The sequence below is a fragment of the Strix aluco genome, chromosome 26, assembly GCF_031877795.1.
Source record: "Strix aluco isolate bStrAlu1 chromosome 26, bStrAlu1.hap1, whole genome shotgun sequence".
Lineage (NCBI taxonomy): Eukaryota > Metazoa > Chordata > Aves > Strigiformes > Strigidae > Strix > Strix aluco.
The window spans coordinates 139,017-161,930 of record NC_133956.1 but is presented as its reverse complement, the minus strand read 5'-3'; the positions used below and the strand labels follow the sequence as shown (position 1 = coordinate 161,930).

Here is a 22,914-nt window from a genome sequence, read left to right as displayed (position 1 = left end):
AAAGAATCTTTGAGCTCACAGAATGGGAGGCTTTTTGGGGATTCAGAGATGTTACTCTGTTTCCAAGAAGAAAGCAAACAAGCTCTTGCAAGCTACATGATTTTCAGAGCAGATAAATGGTCCAATTAACCTCATTATCTTCAACCTCCATTTAAAGTTCCCACTTTTCCCTGTATCTCCCCTGCTATGCTTCTAGCCTTGTCTATCAGCAAGCACAGCTGCAAATTCAGGAAGGAAAATGCCCCTATATGGCAGCTGAGGAGGGGATCTGGATGGTCCAAATTACCACTTTGCTGATTCATAGGGTCACATTAAGAAAGAGATGCCATGCTTCTGTAGCTCACTTGGAATACTCTGATGCTTTGGTTTCTTCTGTTCTGCAAACCAAAGTCTCCCATCAAGTCCTCCATATTTTGGCTTCATGTGGTGGATGACTGCTTCTGAAGTCTGCTTAGAACAGGTACCACATCTCCACATTCACCGCACTCTCAACAATTAGAAGGTTCTGCAGAGACTCAGCCCTGCAAATCCCGAAGAACATGAGTTGTATGGCGGCTGCCAAACCACACTCAGTTTGGTACATCTATGGAACACACTAAAATCTGCAAACATCACACAGTGTGACAGTGTAAGTCAATTTTTCTGAAGTTAACCTATCAGTTGTGTCAATCATCCCATTTTCTAAATGAGTAACTTCACAGACAGACACTATATTCTCCCTCATGTGCCTACAGCTTTGTTACTCTCACCTTGTACCACAATTCTGCCTTTCATCTGTATTCTCTAAATTCCTCTGGCCTTCTTCCAGGGCATATGCAGAAAAAGAACCATGTTGGAACTGGAATTCTGCCAAACCTAAATTCACTGACACTTAAAGGAATTCCAACTGTCCTCAAATCAGACTGAAAAGACTCTCTAATGATGGCTTATTTTTAATTCTTCTTAAGTAGAGGACTCTAATGAATTTTCCTGATTTATTGGGGGAGTAAGGCAGATCTAGGTTTTCACAGATTCCTTCATTAATATTTCTCACTACATACTGGATGTCATTATTCTACTGAGAATCAATTAGCCCAAATGTTGTTATGACAGTTATAGAAAAATTGTATTTTTAGCTACAATTTATAGTGTTCTGTCTCTTCCCAAGCAATCTTTACGGGAATGCTGAAAACTTCAAACCTAATCAGGTAGGGAAAGAAAATCTCTTTGATAGAAATATATGCAATTAGGAGGGTTTTCTAGAAGAAAACATAAGTTCTGTACTGCTAGATGTACCCTGTTACTTTAAAGGAGTCCAACTGAATGTATAAGCAAGCAAAAAGCAGCAAAAGGTGGATTTATTTGCTCTGTTTCATTTGATTCAATTGTACACATTTCACAAGGAAGTGACAAATAAGCAATGCTCTCTTCGGCCATTTAATACAACAGATGCTGAACAATCATTTTCCATAGGCTGTAGCATCACAAATTCACCATGTCTGACGCACTTTCATTAGCAAACCCCACCTCCCTCTTCTCTCCTGTCCTTTCACAACTACCAGCAATATTAGAAGAAACACAGCAACCTGGGAGATGACTTAGAAGGAAAAAGTCATATTCTGCGTGCTGCAACACATGTTCTTACAAAAACTGTTCTGACAGCCAGATGGACTCCCTATCATATACACTGGACACCTGTGGCCCAAAGTGAGAAAAAGACCCAATGTGAAGACATCCCTCTTTTGTAAATGTATTTCCCCTTGCTACGAAGGGAACTGAGAACAGGAACATGAGGAACGGCGAGTAAGGACAAAGGGCAGGGGAAATAAACAGAACAAAGTGTGGTCAGGGGTGCCACATGATAACAACATCAACTGATTAAAAATGGTAAGTGATTAGAAAGCAACAGAAGCTCCTCCAATAGCAATGGTGGCATTCCCTCTCACGAGATGAGAAAAAGACTACCTATGTTTAGTAGCAAAGTCACGGAGCAGCAACAGCTATGCTATGTACAGTAGTACCACACTACTCAAGTCCTAGGACTATGAATAGGTGTCAAGAAGAAAAAAAAAAACAACTAGTGGTCTGTCCTGTATCATATGCCGGACTCAGCTAACATCAGGTCTACCAGTTCCTATGACCAGCAGTATGAGTGAGACTTGCATCATTTTCAGTCTCCTCTCCTTACTCAACTCCGCTCTGTCCACTGCTGACAGATGCTCCTTTCTATACTCTCAAATGAAACAATCTGGACAGAGGAAGTGGGGAAAGCAGAGGCTTCAGATGAAGCCTCTAATTCAAAGAAAATGGTGAAAAGTCAACTGGTCTTCATATTAAAGGCAGTTCCTTAAAAGAGAACTTCCTGCCTCTTACCACATTCCTTTTTTCTGAGTTTAGATTGTCTGACTATGATCAGACCCAGAACTCTTATTTCATTTAACTTTAATACTCAAAATTCACAGCAAAGATGTCCTGCAAAGATAATATGTTACTGGACTAAAAGATACTCAGGCTTGCTCTCCCATCATGGGATATCATGACTTCTGTCCTAGCAGCAATGAAAGGATTACATTAAAAAAATAAGCAGCTGCAGGCCTGTCGCTATTCAGTGGACAAAACCAAACAGCAACAGCTTAGCCTGCACAATGGCAATGAAATCACTGTGCAGTTATAAAAAAAACATAGAGCTGAAAATGCGTCTGTTATCTCTCTCTAATGCACAGTGACAGCCAAACACAACCATATTTTCAAGGGTATTGTTGTGAGCACTGCAAGGAAAAAAAATCTGTGTGTCCAGATAGATCCAATTGTCTAACATTTGTCTTAAACATTTTGTTAGCCTTACCCAAACCAGCAATTAACAGATTCACAGTATTTATCAGCTGCCAGTCTGTTGCCATGCAGGCCAAGAGAGAAGGCACATTCCCTACTTTCCACTACATTGCCACACACCTAAAAATGAGGCAAAAAAGTCCAGAGATCGGAAACACTGATGGCAGCAAGACTAAGAACTTTGTATGACAGCGATTTACCTTCACATCTGGGTGCTCCCTTATCACTTTTGGGCACCCTTGCTATGATGTTTTTGCTCTACCATAACCATTAACCTTACATCCAAATCTCCTTATCCACTTCCAGAAACCATTTATTTAGTGAACAAACACACACTCAGGTTTTTTTTCCTCGCCTTCAGCCAGACAATTGCCTAAAAGACTGCTAGTGAGAAACCTACCTGTTCCTTTATCTTGCCTAAGTATAACATCGAAGATTACACCCAAGTACAATATTGAAGCAGTTTCCCAGTTTTTAATCCCCGCTTGTAAGAGTCCCAGGCCTGTGGTGTTCTCCACATTTGGGATGCTGGAGTTCATCCTCTAGGAGATAAGCTCAAAGTGAAATCACAAAAGTGAATCCTTCATCAAAGACAGACTTAGCTTGCCTATTCCTCACTAAACCTGGGAACCACAGTAGAAGTATGTCCATGCAGATAGGGATGTAATATTGAATACATGTAATACTGAAGACATTCATTCGCCTGTTTTCTCTACCACAGGCTAGCTTGAAACTCTGAGGATAATACAGAATTCCAGAATTTTCTAATGCAACTTTCCTTCTACAAGTAGAAATAACAAGGTTTTCCCCTTAGCTCTTATATATGGTCCTTAACACCACAACCTCCAATCTTTCAGCTCTTTCAACTGTTGATGGATTTCATCTCTAGATTACCTTTGGAAGTCAGGAATAGAGTAGCCCCACTTTGCTAGTACAGCAGTCATGGAATATACGTGTCCTGGTTCAGTTTCCTGTCAACACTCTATCTTGTATCTCACTCCTGCCCTTCCTCACTTACCTTTTGGGTTTAAGTATATTGAAATGAAAGCACAGACAGGAAAGCAGATCACAATTTCCCAGATTTCCTTGTCTGACCAGTGCAAACCTCTGCTGAGGAACATCAAAATAGACAGTCACCCTTTCAATGGAAGGAAGCATTAAAGCCATCAGACTGGTGCCAGAAAAGGTTTAAAACAAAATAAAATGTTTCAAGAATGTCTGACATTTCAGCATTTAGTATCTTTCAGTAGAACCACTCTTCCCAGGACAGAATTAAGGAGGACATCTGAAATCAAGATGCAAGTAGCAAGGACTACACCTAACACCAGAACTATATTGGGCTGTCATCCAAACTACAATTCTTGAATAGAAAAAACGAAAAAAAGTAAGATCCCCAGATCTTGGAATTGTAATTCTCTTCCATGTGATTGCACCAAGTTCTCTGCACAGCTCTCGCTTTTTGGAGAAGCATATGCTGCCTTACATTTGATTCAAATTTGGAGCCTGACTGAGGGACAAAGGACTATTGAGCCCTAGATAACAAAACAGGAGTGCCAAAGCACACAGAGCCATTCCGATGTAATCTATTGCAAACCCAATAAATACGACCATTTTTAAAGCTTTTCCCTCTACTTTTTTTCCCCCACAATATCTTATTTTCTTACTTTGTCATCACCGGAAATAATTATAACAATCAAACAAAGTCGTCCATTGTTAAAAAGAGAAAGAAGCTTCACTGTTTTTTCCTCTGACTTCCTAAGAGATATGACAGCAACTGGTAGCCTTCTGTTTTGTATTTCGGTCCAGTCACAATAGCCAGATTTCCTTCCCAGGAAGAAATTCCACAAAGCAAGAATTCTGCCTTGTGGATCATATCAGTGGCTTTTGTAAAGCCATTTGTTGTGACATACTGCTGCATGCATGACATGCCAAGCCCTGGCCCATGCTATTACTTACTGCTGCAGCACAGTGCCAAAAGCAGCAGCATGAGAAAATGCAGGGAAGAATTTATGCCTGGAGACACAAGCAGTCCCCGGAACACCCAGACTAATCAATCTCATGCTGAACTGGAGAAAAGGTTTCTGTCACAGCATACTGCTCACTGGAAACAGAAAAGACAGGAAGTAACCTATGAAGGAAAAGCATAAATTGATTTGAAAATACTCAGGAAAAACCCTTTCCATGTAAGACAGCAACCCCTTTGGTAACCAAATGCATGGGAAGACTTCCATTTCCAATAATTTTCAGGAAATTTATAATTGTACTAAAATGAGATCACATTAAAAGTGGTACAAATCATACTTTTGTCAACATGAGCATAGAGAATCCACTCCATGGATTCTTGTGTTACTAATGTTACTACACAGTAAAAATGAAAACAGATTTGTTGAATAGCAATTCAAAATGTCCTCTAGAAACACTGCAAAACAAAAAATCCAGTTTGACTTCAAGGCTATTAACAAATACTGTGTCTATTTTTTGAGTCCCATTTGTAGAAGAAATCGTAAGAATATTTAAATAGATGTGAAAATAACCTTGGAAATATACCCCCAAAGACTTTAAGATTCTCACACCTAGTTCTCCTTATGTTAAACAGTACCAGTCATGTCAGGCAGTATGATCCCACTCAGAGAAATAATTTATGGGAGGATATATAATCTGAAAAGTAGAAATTAAGTATAAGGACTTCTCACTATGACAGGTGTCTCTCTACAGATGGCAAAATATGGAAGTCTCCAGGAAAACCACTTGACCTTAGAGTGAAATATCCTCAGGGTGGGAAATGGTTTACCTGTGTCAAAGGAAGACACACCTCTTAAGGTAATGCAACCAGAAAATATGATTGATCCTCAAAGAGCCATCCTAAAACTAACTAATCACTCCGAGATCACTGAAGGAAGCTAGGATTCTTGAGCGATCTTAATGCACAACACAAACTCACATATGTGAGAATGCCATTCATTCTAAAACCTGAAGAGAGAAAGTACTAAGTTACAAGCTGATTCTCTAAAAATATTGAAGCTGGTTATTTAACCTTAATCAAACTTTACTCTGTGTAATGAAAAAAACCCAGTCTACAGTATATCGTACTCTATTAGGAGAAAAAAGAAGGAAGGAAAAAAAAAGAACCATCTATAAATAAATGTTCCCAAGAACCTTTGCCAAATACTAGTTCTCACAGTGGCTTAAAAAGTTGTTTTTCCTGTGGAAAGCTCACAGAACTGGTATAATTTGTTATGTTCCTTTAAGTCTTTGTTGTCTACATAGAAGTTACAATTTAAAGCTAATATGAATAACTGAATCACAGGAAAAATACCCTCCAACCATGAAAAATAAATATTCAACATTCTCACCTTATCTTATTTTCTTTGTAGTTCTGTTTTTCCACTGCATATTAAGTGGGCTCTGTCACATGAAACTAATACTGTGTTAGCTCTGAAGAAGAAAAAAAAAAAAAAAAAAAGAGAGAGAAAAAAAAAAAAGTTGTCACTGAACTGGAAGGTGCCAGCTGCAGAACTGAAGTCATCTTTGATAGGGTAATTCCAGGCCTACATACTAAATTCTCTTCAGATTCTCAAAAAAAGTATGACTAACTTTAACAGATTAGTGTGCAGTTCAAGTACCATTCACTGACAGTTTGGGCACTCATCAGTAACTGTTTTGAGAAACCAGACATAAACAGTGCATCAAAATGCAGCAGAAAGAGCAGCATGCAATGTCTTCCAGAACTTTTTCGGAGTTCACATCAGCAACGCATTTTATCCCCCAGCCTTTATATACAAGTTGCATTGTCTTTCTCTGGTATAGAATCCACCAACTTCTCGGAAAAGACCTGATACTCAAAAGAATGAAAGATGGCACTGAAGTGCAGGGGAGAAAGAGAAAGCAGAAAATCTGGTGGAGAAAAACAGACAAGAGTACGACAAGAAAACATTGCAGGAAGAATATGTGCCATTACCTATGATGAGAGAGCAAGCTCAAACAAAACAACAAGAAGAAAGACCGTCTTTAACATCTGTATAAAAGTGCCATCCTTCCCTGATATAGTCTCTAATTCACGTTTAGGTAGAAAGATGATTTGACATGACAATATTAACAACAGCTATTTTAACAACCTACGAAAAAGAATCATAGCAACTTCATTATTTGCAATTGCAATGGGATACAGATCTTGGCATGGAAACGTCATGGTGATTGCTAGGCAGTGTCTGGAATAACAAAAATTACAGCACCTGACATGAGTTTTAAAAGAATGAGATCTTACTTAAACAGTATCAACACACTACAGCAACCCAGAAGTGCTTCTAGAACTACAAAGAAATTGTCAAGTTGTTCATTAATCACCTCATGAACAGGGAGCTGAAATTCCTTGGAAACAGAAATGACAACTACGTGGAAAAGACAGTTACTTGTGCTTGTTGAACTAACCATTGAAGGGCAATGAAGAAAGGAAATGTATGTAAAAAACCTGCAAAAAGAAGGAAAACACCCACTACTACCACTTGATCTAAAAACCTAGAGTCCAGAATTAGGCAATATTCTGGCAAAAAGTTCAACTTTTTTAGTAAGATATGATGAAAAAGGCAACATGAAAATGGACCAACCCATATGCCAAATCATCAAAATACCAGAGAAATACCAATATACATATAGTATTTATGAAAAGGTAAGGAGAAACATAATAATCATCTCAGTGAAAGAAACAAGTATAGTGAGAGAATTGAGAAAGATGTCTTGAAATTATTTATAATTTGCAAACTTGCAGCATAAAATCAATCTGAAGACAACTAAGCAGATACAAGACATACTCACAGTTTATCTAATCTGCCCAGTGGATTCTGGGCTGCAAGGTGCAATTTCTAAAAATTATTTTTCCCCTGTCAAATATTCCAATCATGTCTAATGTAAAAGTAGTCTACATTTAAACTGATAAATTAAAAGGAGAGGGTGGTTTTGGGTTTTTTTAAGTGAAAGAAGTTTGCATAATGATCCAATCTTATCGATGGCACGAAATGTATCCTACCCAGACACCTGAAAAGAAATAGATGAAACTCACTGCAGTTGTGATGGTCACTAGATTCTCGAGTGAGAACGGCTACTGCAGACTTCAGGAAGTGTCTGTCACAACTCATCTATTTTGATGTCCATTATGAAACCCTCCTGGGGTTAAATAATACACAGATCCAAGACAGTTTCACCTCTACTGGAAGGGTTTTAAAAATGAAATTAGACATGTTTTTGAGGCAAAATCTTTTGCAGTTAACTCCCCAGTTCTGCACATGTTCCTATAGAATCTGTGGCCAAAGGAACCTCCTCTAAACCATTTCCCATCACCTCCTCTGATCTGTCAACTTCAATCGGGCTTTTCTTGTAGCACTACTTGTCCTATGCTGAGAGGGTAACAAAAACAACTTATCCTTCTAGATTTATAACTGCAATCTGAAAAACTGTATGTATTCTACTTGCTTAAAAGTCTGAACTGTTTCAATATACAGTATTCACTACTGCACATTCTAGACTACTGTACCTATTTCCATCATTTGTCTCTTCTCTCCTAGTATCTGTGGTACAGAAACATTAGGAGAGTCACTTTTTTTTTCACTCTGAGGCTACCCCCTCTAACAAAATATTCGAGAGAGGCAGAAAAATTCCAAACACAGAAACTTCCATTAGCATACTTACTGATCAGACAAAAAAGGCAAGTTTTAATACGTAGAATCACTGGGGCTATCATTTATTTTTAACTGTTTTATTTATTAAATTACCTTGCAGGTGGAAGTTAAATAAATTGAATTCTTCTGAATAGAGTTGTCCAACAATCTTCTTTACTCTGGGAGCATTTTTAGGAAGAAAAACATATTCCAAATTGGATTAACCAAAAAGCATCTTGCTAGTTTGACATATAAAGCAGTCAGAAAAAAAAAAACAAAACAAAAAGCCCATGAGACCATACAACCACTATGCAAAGGCTTTTCTAGAAAGAACTTTAAAAATAGAGCTAAATGCAAATACAGTAGATCAAAAAGAGAAATACTCAAAAGGCAACTCAAACTCTCAGAGCAAATTGTCCTTGCCTGTCTGCAGTTTATGAGGACTTGCCAACAACCTGCAGCAAATGGCATATTAAGCCGCATCCAGGAGAAAGGGCCAAGACACACCAGTTACAGATTTCCAGCCAGATGCTTTCATTCCATAGTTTAGATAACATGATCTCCTCCACCATCATCGTTTATTTGCCATTCCTCAAAGAGAAATGACTCTTGACTGGGAGGCACAGCACCACTAGAAACTATAAAATTTGTGCCAGATGCTTTAACTGAGGAAATATTCTCAGGTTTTCAAGTCTTAAATATTGGATTCTTATTACATCACTATTTTCTAATTTACTTTTGTGTAACAACTATATGGCAAAGATCATTCTGTCCCTCTGTAAGCAGAGAGAAAAATCAAGCCCTTGTTTTCTCCAAGGCAATCCGTTGTTGCTCTTACGCAGATTGTTCTCAAGTCTATCGTAGGATCTCATCACTCACCTTTTTTTTTGTTCTCTTTCTCCCCCTCCTTCTTTTTTTTCTTTGTCCTTTAAAAAGAGAAAGGTGCTCAGAGTAACTTGTCCACAATCCACTCTGGCATCTATGAAGTTCCCAGACAAGCTCTATGGTAAATACTCTGATTTGACAGGTTCTAAAGGCTCTGTGTTACCACAGATTGTTTTCCATACATTCTAGGGAAGTTTTGAAATGACCAGACAATGCCTCAGAGGGGGAAGTACTCCAGATTTTGCATCTCTGTAATCCATCCACTCAAGAGTAGTTGTTGACAAACATACTACAAATAAGCTCTGAGAGTAGAGGATGCCTACTTTTCTGTTAAATGCACCTTCTTACAAATCAAACCTATATAAATCAGCAACAAATCATCACAACTGATGGTACAAAGGAATAGGCAATTGCTGTCAAATCCTATCTACATTTAGCACTCAGTAACCAAAACCAGTAACTTCACAAAATTCTGTTATTTTGTCTAACAAATACTGGTACAGGTGATGGAAGAAATGATGAGGATTGCATTCATAATGGTCATTATTATGGCTACTTCTTTCAGATAATTTCTTATTCATGGAATGCTAGTAAATGAGTAGACAGAAAATGACATAAGCATAAGCTAAACAGCCAGTGTTTGAACATAACTGCAGAGAAATAGGCTTCCTATGCAATTCTCCCCCTACTATCCTCCCACAAATGGAAAGAACTCCTAGATTAAAACAATTATGTTCAGTCATTTCTAACTCTTAACCAAAATATTTAAGTACTCATGCATCACAAGAACAAGATGGAAAAACAATACCACAAAAACTCACTAGAATTCAGAAAAGCAATCTTGCTTGAGCTGTGCTCTACTCTTCATCATTACTTCTGTTCCACTAGTCTATTACAAGTTGTGATTAACAGTTAGACAAACATTTGAATTTATATAAGCAGCTGAATACCAATAAAGGGAGAAGTCTGCATTCCTGAACAGGGAGCAAACAACTCCAAACAATCCCTTTCTTATCGTAGTTAAGTGACACAAACCAAGTTTAAAATTCAGATCAAAAATTGCCCAAGAACTTATTTAAATAGACAAACAAACCTAAGAAAAATGCTGTTTGCTTATGGATGTGTGGTAGTTTGAGCCCAGAGGGCAACTGAGCACCACACTGCCCGCCATTCACTCACCCCTTCCCCACTGCACTGGGAAGGAGAAAACTTAATCAAAAGGCTCAGGAATCGAGATGAGGACAGAGAGGAGTGGCTCACCCATTTTGGTCACAGGCAAAAGACAGACTCATTAGGGGAAGAAAAAAAGAAAAGTCATCACTTGAATTCAAAACACTAACAACAAGACACTTAACAGAATGGGGCAGTGAGAAGCACTATCACATCTGAAAAACACCTTCTCCCATCCCTGAAGGGAAGTTGCTATAAGTATACTTGAAATTGCAAATGTACAGGGACGTGTAAAGTAGGACATTTAGTTTTAGCATTAACCATCACCTGCGTTTCACTAGCTTTTATTTTTCCTGTAATTTACTGCAATGTATGTAATTTCATTTATACTTTTTTCCTAACTACCCTCTGTAGTCATTACCCACTTGTAAGATGTTTTGAAACCTGTAACTCCTTGCCTAGTGAAGATAAGACAGACCTTGGACAGTCTGAAAAACTCCCTGAGTACATTCCTGATAGCAGTGCCTAAGAAGACTAAAAAACAAGTGCCTAAGAAGCCACCAGTGTCAAGATAAGTGACTGGCAGCTGGTCTAAACTAACCTCCTTGGAACAAACAGGAGCTGAAGGATGGAAACCTAAAGTTCAACTAACGGACAGCATGACGAAGACTATGTGGACCACTGAGGGGAGAAGACCCTAACTCTATTTTTACTACACATGCTCAGACTATGTAAATGAATTCTGAGAATACATTAGCATAAGACTGCCTTTTCTAGGAAATCTGATGAGTACGTATCCTTTTTGCATATATTAGTGTTTTGTTAGTAGGTGGTGGAGCGATCCCCAGCGCTGCGAATAAACAATCCCTGCTGGACAGTTACACTCAATCCTGACTGTGGAGCGAAGCTCTTTGTTTCACCCCTCCGTCCTCCCGGCCCAGCTCCGTTCCCGCGTTTCCGGGCCGGGGGGCAGTCAGCCCGCCGCTCCTTCCCGCCGGGCCGCGGCACCACTCCTCTGCCTCCCCCCGCCCCGCCTCGTGCTCCCCTCTCGGCAGAGAGTCCCCCACGACCTGTCCCGCCGTGAGTCCTCCCCACGGGACGATTCTTCTCGAGATGCTCCGCCGAGGGTCACCCCCGCGCGTTGCCCCTCCCAGCGCCGAACTACAGCAGCGGGGGGCGGCTCCTCCCCTCAGAGTCCCGGGGCCTCCCCAGGCCGCAGGTGGGACCCTGCCCCCCCGGTGACCCCCACGGGTGCAGGGGGGGGCTCTGCTGCCTCACCACGGGATACAGGGGGGCTCCACGCTCCCGCACACCCCCCCTTCCTCCTCCTCCTGACCTCGCTGTTCGCAGAAGTCTCCTCCTCAACGTCCCTGTCCCCTCCCAGGTTCCCCTTCTTAAATCCGTTATCCCAGAGGCGAAGCCGCCGTCGCTCATTGGCCCGGCCTTGGCCCGAGGCGGGTCCGGCCTGGAGCCGGGGGAGCTTCGAGAAGCTTCTCATAGGGGCCGCCGCGACAGCCCCTCCCGTGCCAGCAAAAACCCCACCACACAAGCCAGCACAGGATGTTAAATGTGTTCCATGCAAATGTCTATTTTGAATGTCTCAGTAGTTGTTTATGCAGTGGCAGCACGATTAGTGTCCATGTAACTACTAAAAGATCAAACCAGCAATTAACTACTATAAAAAACCCATTTCTTACACACTCGCTACATTCCGAATGGAGTCTTTCTGTAATGTATTGTTTGCTGTAAAAATAAACCCATTAAACATAGCCAGGGGTTTAAGAGGTTAAAAGTTGGAACAACAACAACAGAAGATTTAGATGCAGAGGAGCAAGAGCATGGCAAGATACAGACTCACTAACAGACCAGATTCAATAGGTATGAACCACTCTACTCTGACTTTTTCACCGTTACACTTCCGATGGCATCTTCTCAGATCTCCTTTTACACTGCTTGCCCTCCCTGGGGCAAGGCAACCAAACTGAATAGAGCGCGCCAAGTTCTGAGGACTTGCATATTCCAACGACCTTTGCAAAAAAGTGGAACCTACTGACAGTCTCTAAAAGAAATATTGAATCAAAACCTGATGATGAAATATAAAAGTCTTCACATAGTGTCAACAATCCACAGCAATCCATGTAACAATCAAAAAGCAACAAATCGATATGCATGTACTTTTATGACTTTGCCTCTCTTTCACTCTACAGATAGTTCAGCCTATGGTAGGACAGATACAGATTTTATGCTTTTATGCATTTTGGGCACACATTGATACGGGACTACCTTCTCAGCAGTATTTCTGAAGTAAGAAAAAGATTTTTCTGTCACAGAAAATAAAAAACTTCATTGTGCAATTACCTGGTTTCATGAGCATTTCAAATATTATCGTCAAGGATTAAGAAAAAGGAAGAAACGATATTTCAGAACTTCAGTAGCTTGTCAAACTGAAGCATCAGAAGCCAGAAAACAGGTGGTGAGTTTATAAGGAACACGTCTCCAAGAGCCATACAATGGTTCTGCTATGGCACTGGTCAACAGATTTCTGTTACTGTTTATCCCACTATCAACATTTATGGTCCAGCAACAAGAACAGAACTTTAAATGTGTAGATTCAAAGAATTGATTTGCAGTCAAATGTCAATACAGAAAGGAATGGACCCTCAAAATTACTTTGATGAAATTACTTGTACTGAAGTACCAACATTAGATTGAATGCTGTGTACTAGAAAATGGCATTAAATCAGTAAATAAGGATGTCTTAGTCTCACTAAGAAGAACAAAGCTCTCTTAGAGAATGTCTATGTTTAGAATAACTAGCAAGATTTATGTTTGCTTACAGCCATTGACTGTTGGGGCATTCAATGTATCTTGATGGATCAGATGTGTGTTACACACAGAGACTGAATTACTCCTACTTTAAAAAAAGGGGGACCAACACATTCAGGACCAACTCACATGCTATTCATTTAATATGTGCTGGACTTGAACTGAAATAAGTAACAGACGGAGCAGTGGTAAATATTAAAAGTAGCAAAGCAGAGGAAGAAGCATTAGCAGCAGTACAGAAAACAGAAGGGAAGCAAAGGTGACCAATACTGAAGGAAAATGGGTTTGTATGTTGGATGTAGGGACATAAGTGACATAAATGATAAAGGGACACATGCAAAGGGAGAGGTACAACGGGAAATCATGAAATAGTAGGTCATGCTGAACAAATCTGATTAACTTCTGTGAAAAAGTGGCAATAAGAACCGATGGGACAGACTAACAGACATAATCTATTTGGACTTCAAGATGGCTTATAATACTTCACAGCAGAAAAAGCTAGGGTAAAAGGTCAGTAAATAAAGTGCATATAAACATGGAAATTCTAAATGGAATTCAAAACAAGGTCAGTAAGAAACAGCAGATAGGTAAAGAACAGCTAGAACACCGACAGCTGGGCAAATGGCTAAGTGTTTGACCCCCTCTTACTTATGCAAGGTACAAAAGATAAACAAGGGACTTCGGAAGAAATTAAAGCTGTAGCTATAAAATATTGAATCGGAAGGAAGGTTTGTTATGCAGGTGATATGGTCAAAGTCCCAATGACCCTGCTTAAAACTCAAAACTAGATGATTTGCTTCCTGTTAAATATACTCTTCCTTTATTGAACTTTTGGACTAAAAATAGACAACACAATGAGACTTTGCAAGAGACCCGCTACACTGAAAGAGGAGAAAATTTTGCTGTAACTTGAGAGAAAGTGGTAATTTTCTATCTAGGCAAGTCCTGTTAACATGTGGTTTTGATTTTGTAACTTTGTAATTTTAAGCTTCACCAACTGGGATTTTCTCTTTTTATTTTCTAATTTTAGAAGCAATTTTATTGGTATGTTTGCAGGGGAAGCCAATCTTTGATCATAAGGAGGCCTGTGTTTACCTGGAAGTGCTATTGCATGAAGAGAAATTCAGTAAGTAATTTTAGGTTTACAGTTATAATGAACTGTTTTTCATTCTAAGAAGTCTTTCATTCCCTCTACTTCCCTAACAGTTTGTTTTACTAAACTGCTATCTATTGTCTTCCTTTTAGATTATAAGCTGTCCAAGACAGGAAGTGCCTCCTTAAACAAAACAAAAAACTAAACAACAGAGAAGTTATTTATATAGCATTCAGCAGAGTGGGATCCTGACCACAGACTTCAAATTGAAGATATAGATGAACCACATTCAGGAAGCTCTGTAGATTTAATAACGTATTTCATACACCTTTGGATATGATGGCTCTGCCACACAATCAAAACCAAACACAAGGTAAATTTTTGAGGGGCAGATTAAACATTTAAGCAAGTGTACACCATGAAACAACAGATTTTGAAGATGACAGAGGATATGAAGTTAATAGCAGACAGTCAAGTAACCACTGTACTAGATTGAAGTTGGTGAAAGAATGCTTCTATTATTAGAACACAAAAGGACTTTCTTCATGATGTTTTAAATGTAGACCTTAATATTTGATTCATATATTCCACTGAAACCTTCAACAGATTGCACTGAAATGACAAACAGTGGCATAAGATAATTGTAGGCAAAACCTTCAAATGCCTAATTAGTTTGCTTAGTTATTCTTTCATAATGTTCTGAGACATTAAGACAATCCCTTCCTCGCATTTTTCAGCACTTGATATGCTTTATTCTCAAAGTGCTTTTGTGAACTGCAGAAGTGCCAGACATTTGCCCTAACCTTCATTCAAACTGCATTGTGCATTATTCTCCTTGTGGGTGTGGATCTCTCTAAAATTTAAAAAAGCCACCTTCTTTCCAATAGAAATGTTCAATACTTTTGAATTTATTTACTCAATAATTCAATACACTTACAGAATCTGCCTATCTTCTCAACTTATTTCTCAGCATGGTCCTGTTAACAGTATTATATTGTGCAAAGTACTCTACAGATGAGAACTAAACAGCTAAAGGCAGAAAATAAACCAAAGGAAGTTCCTCATTTTACCTCAAAATTCTTTCCCTGTTCTATCACTCTTCTCCCTTCATCTTGGTTACAATCTTGTACAAAAAATTTTTATTTTATCTACTCAAAATTATCAATAGGGCAAGGATTTCTACTGCTGTATTTTCCTCAGCCTCATCCACAGAAACAAGAAAAGATTTTTGCATCTAAAGCTACTTCTACTTCCAGTGTCTCATATTCAGTAGTATATAATTATATTTTGTTCATAAACACTGTAAAGATCAGCATGCCTACTGAAAACAAAACAGAAAGAAAAATCAAAACCCGCAACAACCATTGCCTTGGGCCTCATCATTCCTAAACATCGTGGAGAGTTTGAAGGTCCTTGAGACAGTTGTTTTGATAACCTAAGCTCAAGGCTCAGCTATTATGAATCTTTCTCTCTAAACACAATCTACTCCGAAATCTGTATGTTGGAGAAAATGAACTTTACATAAGCAACAAATCTGACATCAGATATGCAAGTGGAGATCAAACAAACGGGACTCCTGTGCAACACCACATACTGTATTCAGCTGTGAGAAAGTATTTTCCTAAGTGCCCTGGTGTTCATGAACACACATGGATCTCTCTGCCCTCTCAAAGCTTGTGTTCCTGGTTCCCAAATCTGATTGGCTGTCTAACAGTCCTATCCTAACCACCTATCATATGTACATCAGCAAAGAACTATATTCCTTGCATCAGATCTTATGTCATCTTTCTCTGAAAAATGATCGGCATCACTGGTGTTCACTAATGCTAACTCACAATTAGCAATCAAGAGGGACTGTTCTCCGCCTCTTCAACTACAAGAAATGGGGGGCATCAAGTGAAACTAGCAGGTTAGAAGTTCAAAGTGGAGGGACAAAAAAGGGGCGTAAGTCTTCAGACAGCACTTACGTTAAGCTCTGGAATTCACCAGAGAATGCCATGTATGCTTAAAGGTGTTATCGGCTCAAGATATAAGGGGGCAAGTTATCAGAAGAGAAACCCATCGAGGACTTCTAGTTGGAACAACTGCAGGAAGTCCTGTAATTACAAAGTGTTGAAGACTCAAACAGAATACAGGGGGAGTACTGCTATATGCTTAGTGTACATTATTGGGGGAATAAAATTGCTACACTCTTACATTCTTTCCTCAGGCATCTGCTTTTGGCCTGTGCCAGACAAGATAACAGGCCAACTGGACTTTTAAACCAAATGCCATACAGGTCTCCATGTTACAGTTCTCAGCTGAAAAACCTGAAGCCAGTGTGAATACATGAAGTGATGGGTTCCCTTGGGTGACTTTTGGTAGAAAGAGAAAGAGTACACTCCACAGAATGGCCGAACACAGGAAGCTTTTAGCAAAACATGAACTCCAGAGGAGACTTCTGGCAACGCTCACAATCCTGACATGAGATGTTTAGGCTTAACAGAATGTGCACTGATGCCCTGAGAGCGTTTATCAGCACACCAGTTCCAGGGATAGTGCAGCTTCTGCGCTGCACATTGTGCTGTGCCCTCAAGGTATTGCAGAGATCCTAACCAGACTAGTGCAGAGTCTCTGGTCCCAAACTGCTGCCTCTCTGCTCCCTCCTCAGTACAACTACCTCCATAATAATCCTAAAAAGCTTTTTATGAGGTTTCATAAAGACAAGTACATCTGAGTAAAATGTTTTTAATTTCTACAGATTGAAAGAAACTTGGACATGCAAAAATTAAGAGTTTGATGAAAGCGACGGTGTAACTTACCATCCAAGTTAGGATTAGAATTTAGCTCCCAAACACCTTTATCAGGCTTCTTTGCAGAAACAAAGATACGGGGAAAAATGAGGAATACTCACAGATTAAGTTGTTTGCAATTTAGCTGTTGCAAAAACAACTACAACATATTGATGTTTAAATAGCAATTTCTTTTGGATGATCCTTTTTCCCTCTCCAAAGTCTATTTTTCATCAGGAGTAAGATGCATCTTTTCCAGCAGAAGGTAGAGTCAAACATTTCCACCTCCTCGTCTCTTTGAATGACGTTAGACACTAAACTGCATCCATGTCTGAAATCCACAACTGTATTGAAAAGGTGCAAAATGTTTCCTTCTAATCAGGTGTCCAATACAGAATGAGGAAGAACGCACTGGTATGTACCAGTGTTCCTTCTCCATTTACACATGTTTTACTTCTCCTGAATCAGAACTCAAATCTGAATTTTTCTTTTGAAAATATTTTCAAGCCAAAGGAAGAAGGGAACAATATAAAATTTAAAACATATTTTCAAATTTAGCCTTTATTCCAGAAAAGAGAACTCCAAATGTACCAGAGTCAGACGTGATGATCTGCATGTGGACAGCCATCAATGCCCGAGTTACGAACCACTTGACTGTTACAGATTACATGTAAGCGGATAGCCATAACAGAGTAACAAAGAGCCTGCAAAAATCTAGCCCTAGAACTAATTCTTTATAAAGATATAAACTCCTTCATTCATAATCTAATACAATTTCTGAAAATCAGGGAAAACGAAGGCTAAGAAAACGCTGTACAACATTATAAAGAAGCTACTGTGCACCTGGAGCTGGTCTGAACAGTTGCCACTACCATCTTCAGAAAGTACAGCAGGGCTGGGGAGCAGGCAACAGAGGAAACTGAAAGTAGGAGACTGACCCTGACGTTCTGCCAGCCATGGTACAAAGGTGATAACTGACAACTAATCTTTCTTTAGAGGCTGAAATAAGCCAACAAGAGATCACTGCTTAACACTGGTGACCCTCTGAGTCAAACTAAACACATGAACAGTCCCCAGTAAGAAAAAGGCTAGAGGAGAAATAAGAAACCATTTACCATAACCAATCAAATTCCTTCCATGTAAGACCTGGAGGAAGAAAATTCCCTGTGAGTTAAACTTGAGCACTAATACAGGGACCCAGACCTCTTGGATAGGATGCTTAAGACGTTCTTTTTCTTGTCCTTGTACAGATAAGCTACAGGAATTTAATTATGCTGTTTCCATCACCTAAGAATATTCAAGTATGTCAAGCCTGTTGCTTCCAGCATTACAGGGACTAGGCAACATCCTCAGATGATCACTGTGTTTCGTGACCCCTTGTCAAACTAAATCAAAAAGCAAAATTTAAAACAGACAGTCATGTAGAAATCGCCCAGCCTGTCATCATGCATGCACTCTGAACATCTCCACTGTTGAGAGTGTGAAACTAGGTAAGTAACAGAACTGCACACAGCACAGCTGCATATAAATAAATCCAGTCTTATCAAGACCTCTTTCTATAACCCTGCTGTCTGCAAATTTTTAGTTCTAGCCTCAGCCTCTCTAGACTGTCCAACATCTACTGTTCAAAGTTGAACCCACCCACCCAAATATGTCCAATGTCTGCAAGAAACAACATCTACGTTTTGCAGTTATATCGCAGCAATTTCAGTTATTCTAAGATTCAGCACTCAACATCTTAGCATCTGATGCTCAGAGCTGCTGTAAATTAGTAGTGCACATTAACTCCTCAACAGCTTGCCCCCCATTGCATTTAGCTGAAGGCAGAGGTCCAAAGAAAAGATATGGCAGCCATACAACATTCCTTGACTTACAGTCTTCTGAAACTACGGATCACGTATAATTTATCTAAGGCCAAAATTACTTACTGCCAAGATCTTCCAGATAACAGAAGCAAATTGATGAATAGGCTCACCTTCAGGCTAGCCTGATTAGCAAAATTGAAGCTTTTACCTTAGATCAGTCTCTTGCCTAGCTGTAAGTGGTCTGTACACTTTCCAGAGCTTCCCACTGCCAGACAAGAATTTTTTGACTTTCAATAGCAAGGACCTATAGAAACTTTCAAATACCTTTAAGTCCACAGACAAGAATAAAATACTTTAAAGAATTTGGCCATCTGACCTGAAGAATAGAGAGGTCACCACAGGTAGGAATGAGAAGAGAGGTACAAATAGCATAATAAATTCAGCTATCCTTGTAGGCAATATTAGATCTGACAGAGCCCACATAGAAACTTGCACTATAGCTAAAAGGCAAAATCAGATCACGATGCCAGCATAGCAACTACAAGCACATGTACACAGTGACCCATATTACCACCATTAACTCTCCCTTTTTTCTTTAGAATGTAACCAATGAGCTAACTGCTAGCTTCTCATCAAAATGAAGGATATTTAATGATTTTAGCAAGTAAAAAGGGCATGCACCACAGCTGTACATTCAACCATATTCACAGGAATGGAAAAAAGGGCAGTACTGTTTGTGACTGCAGAAGAGTTCCATCTCATTGTAGTACATCCAGTGCGATGTACAGAGCATGTTCTGTTTGAGGCTTCCTGTTGTATTATCATAGCTGGCAAGTACAAGTACATACACTATCATGTCTCATTATAAGGCTGTATGCTTGCCTTTATGTCACACGAACTAAAAATTGAATGATACTTAGATTAATATGGGCTTCCACAAGGATGACATGTCAATCTGTAAAGCCTTGCACATTTTCTACAGTAAGGCCTTAGCTGGAATACCAAAAATTAAGCTTTGGGCACCGTATTTAACAAACACATGTATAAACTGAATACAGATGACAGGAATGGAACAAGAACAAGCAGAACAAGCAGGTATGTAGAACACAAGATCTGCAAGGGAAAATTGAAAAAATTTGAACATGAAATCTAGAGAAGATAGAGGGAAAAAAAAAACATTATAGTAAGTATTCAAATATGTAAAAGGCTAGTACATAAAGGGGATATAAGCTCTTCCCCCATGAACATAAGGGGAATATGAACCATGCAAAAGGTAAGTGTTTCAAATCATAGCAAGAAAAATAAGGTTCAACACTATGGAAAACTTTTTAAGGCTGTGAATAGGGAACCATGGGATCAGACTGTCTGTGGAAGTTGTGAAATCTTTGTCTTTTTAATTCTTTTATTTCTTTAATGCTTTGAGCACCCAAAATTGCAGGTAGCCAGAACTGTTAAGAATTCCAGTCCATTACAGGTAAATAAAATTTGTATCATTCACTAGAAGAAAAACTGAGGGACATTTGTAACTCAAACTAAATGATCTTCACACATAACTTCAATGAAAATTCAGTATTATAGTAATTTATTTAGTAGTTTTTATTTTTTAATTGCAAATTACCAAGCTAAGACAATGGGAACTAAGGTTTTATGGAGAAGACAGTAAAAGGGCTTTGTACTGCTGTCATACTAAAAAGAGGGACACAGAGTCCTCCTGACCATGTTAGTCTAGGGCCAACTTCAGCAGGACCTTAAAGTAATCAGCTTCCCATTTACAAGATGGAGATACAGTGAGAACTGCTGTTAAAAAATGCTATCTAACTGTTAGGGAAGATTATTAGAGAGATAAAAACGTGATCATTGTTTGAATCTACACTGCTGTTTGTAACACTGAATTGTTTTCTCGGTCTGATCAGTGAGAAAGCAGTTCTCATTTACAAAGAAAGAAAACCCACAATTGTCAGCAATAACAAGCTTTACATGTTTGCCCCTCCAAAACTACATCCTTCTGAAGTGGTTAAAAAATGAAAGAGTTGAAACAAATGGCTGTGCTGGGAGTAAGCATGGCCTTCACTTAAACAGGCCTATAAATCACGAGGCTGACACTGGATAGGAATGATTGCTGGCAGGCTAGCACTGCTCCAGGCAAACTCCACAAGGACACACAGTGCATCTGTAAGGAAACAGCACCCAACTGACTGTTAACCCTGTGTTCTCTTCCCAAGAAAGTTTCCACTTGCAAGGTAGAGCAGAACCCTCCTGAACAGCTGTCCCTATATCTAAGTTCAACCAAAACTTATGGCAGCACCACAGTAAACTTAAGAGGACACCAAGTCACCAGGACCTTCATTTTAATCATGGCACAAAGTTTCACTACATTCAGAAAACATTCTTTTCATCATTTAAATTTTCTTGCAGAATTTTATTTTTTTAATTCAGAAGATGTGATAGGATTTTCCTTTTTCCTCTTCTATTTCCCTTGAAAAGGGTAAAAAGGCAAGACTGAAAGACAGATAAACCAAAAGAAAAAGAAAGGAGATTAATTCTTTACCTTTCATTGAAAAACAGAGCACTTTGATGCAGATCATTATTTTTCTTGAAAATTTTCACTTCTAACAACTCTATTTTAACCAAAATATTCTTATTGGACATTTGAAGTGCTCATCATCTCAGTCAAACAGAACTTTTTAAACCATCACCAGTGTATAAACTGTGAGTCTATTACTTTTCCACTTTCCTGTTAATATTCCTGCTCACATCCTTGTTCTCTGCCTCATGGAAAATATATAAACAGTACAGGGACCAAAGATCAGAAACCCGGTCTCTTCTATTTTGGGCCAGTTCCCCAGACACTTCTATAACCCATAATTTTGGCATTCTTTGCTGCTTCAACAGGAGTCAGAATATGCCTTAACTCTGAATTGCTTATAGCCTCCAGGCACTTCAGGGAACAGATCAGGAGTCTGAGCCCTCTCAGGCTAACCTTGAACTCAGTTCTGCCCATTTTGTAGTATGTGTTCCAAACACTAGGACACCAGACAAAAGATTTACTAGCACACCACATCTTGCACCCAGAGAATTCTATCATACAGCCCAATACCTGATGTCCAGAGACAAGCAGATTTCCAGATACACAGCAAACTAAGTATCTACCGGTGTGAAGGTGCTCCTTGCTCAGCATCTGAATGGTCCATTGAAGTACCTGACTCTCATTCAGCATAAGGAATTAACTGCCTAACCTGGATGACCTGGAGCATCTTCCTGGGTCCCAGTGCCTACATTTCAGATGGTGTAATGCCTATAATAGACAAGCCCAAGTAATGTGTTTTTGTCTAGTCCTCTCTTTCTTCTGAATAGCATTCTTGTTCATTTCAGTAAACTGAAATTTTATTGTGAGTGTTCCTGCTGTGTAATTCCTAAAAATTCACCACAAGCTCACACTAGAATGGACTCTTCCCTAAAATAATTGGAGATGAATGTTGGAAAGGACAAACACATAATAACTAATTTAAATACCAAAAAAAAAATGTTTGAAGGTGCCTCTCAGCATAATCAAGAGAGTCCTTCCTATTGGTGTTATGGAAGCACTCAATCTTACCAGTGGTGTGAATCAAGAAATGGCTGATTGCCTCTGATGTAGTTGTCTGTTTCAGGCAGTGCATTAGAATGTACCTTCACCCTTTGATCCAAACTACTCTTTACTGGCCTTTCTTCATTCTGTCACTTCTCCCCCTCTTCCCACTTCTTTTCTAGGACACTCATGACAATATTTCTCTATCGTCATAAACTCTGTCTCTTAATAGGCCCATTCCTTTCATCATCAATACAGACAATCAAGTCACTTTTCTTTGGAGGGTTTTCCCGCAGTAACCCAAATTTGAGCCTTGCTTCTCAAACCCAGGTGA

At 39.2% G+C, this 22,914-nt stretch overlaps 1 protein-coding gene across 1 annotated transcript in view; it reads right to left on the bottom strand.

Annotated features, from left to right (window-relative positions):
- The window catches only part of RRAGC (Ras related GTP binding C), a 234,418-nt gene that overhangs the window by 131,913 nt on the left and 79,591 nt on the right, over nucleotides 1-22,914 (bottom strand). The window contains exon 9 of the transcript XR_012626435.1: nucleotides 6,165-6,246. The gene's annotated coding sequence lies outside the window, so the exon portion shown is untranslated. The remainder of the gene's footprint in view (nucleotides 1-6,164; nucleotides 6,247-22,914) is intronic.